Genomic DNA, 1,399 nt, shown 5'->3' on the forward strand with positions numbered 1-1,399 from the left:
AGTTTGCAGAGAGTATATGCATGTTTTATGGTGGTGTGTCTATGTGTTTATATGTTATATACATGTTGTAGTTTCGCACAGAGGCATTTGAGCGTTTTCTAAGTGTTGTGCATGTGTATTCGTGCATACAAAGTGCACTGTGTACATATGATACGGGGGCTGTATAAGTATGCATTGTGTGTGCGTATGTATGTATGTATGTATGTATGTATCTATGCTTGTATGTATGCACTTCTTTGTGCAAAAAAGCGTGTGTAAGTGCGATCTGTGTCTTGCGTATATACACGTGTTTTAGTAGTATTGAGATGTGTGTGCATGTGTGCTGCTTATGTTTTAGGTGTGTATCTATGAATATATGTGTGTGCGTGTGTTTAAATGCATACGTATTTCAGATGTGCGGTGCATTGCTTTTGATTTATGTGGAGGTATGAGTGAAGTCGTGTAGGTGTGAGCATGTGTGTGTGTGAGTGTACATATGCGTGTACATTTACCGGTTGGTGTGGTCGTGTATGTGTGTGCGTACATGTATATGTGAGTGTGGTACTCAGTAAAATGCCTTTGATTTATGTGTGTGTATGCACGAAAGAGTATGTGCGTGTATGCTTGTAAGTGTATGTGTGCGGGTACTTGCGTATGTACGCTTAGGGTTAATGTATGAGTGTGTATGTGTGTAAATGTGGTATTCGGTGCGTGTCCTTTGATTTATATATGAGTATAAAAGTGTATACATATAAGTGTATGTGTCTCTGCATGTATTTGTGTAAGTGCGTACCTGTAAGTGTATGTTCCCTTTGATTTATGTTTGTGTATGTAAATGTGTGCGTATGTGCATGTATACGTGTAGATGTATACCTCCATGTGTGTGTGTATATTGGGGGTGCTCGCGCAGGCGCGTTTTCAGATTGGTAATCAAGGTCAAGCAATCAGCTGGAATAAATGTTAATTGATTAATAGCTGGTGCCACTTTTACCTGATTTACTGACAAATAAAGGGTTACCCTTGCCATCATTCACCAACCAACTATCAAACAACCACCATTTACCTTCTCTATCATCCACCATCCATCATTCGGCCTCCACCTTCTCCCAAACCCTTAAACACTATCCATCATTCAGCCTCTACTATCCACCATACACCAACAACAGTCCGACGATATTCAGCAACCAACACACACGCCTCACTTGCTCCTCTCTCCATCATCCAAGCTCCAACTCACAGTCCCCAACAAATAACTTCCATCACATGTTTACCATTCGTCCATCCACCGTCGCCATTGACAGCTATTCGTTGTCGCATCTCTTTTATATTTTATATATATTAAAAAAACATCTTCTCATCTCATTTCTCATTGCATGTATCGGTACTTTATATGTATATATATATATATATATATATATAT

General features: G+C 39.3%; 1 protein-coding gene across 2 annotated transcripts in view; it reads left to right on the forward strand.

The window, feature by feature from the left end:
• Window positions 1-1,399, forward strand: part of LOC106880643 (homeobox protein Hox-C9) — a 402,026-nt gene that overhangs the window by 159,122 nt on the left and 241,505 nt on the right. The gene's annotated exons all lie outside the window — the stretch shown is intronic.

This window comes from Octopus bimaculoides, chromosome 17, assembly GCF_001194135.2.
Source record: "Octopus bimaculoides isolate UCB-OBI-ISO-001 chromosome 17, ASM119413v2, whole genome shotgun sequence".
Taxonomy (NCBI): domain Eukaryota; kingdom Metazoa; phylum Mollusca; class Cephalopoda; order Octopoda; family Octopodidae; genus Octopus; species Octopus bimaculoides.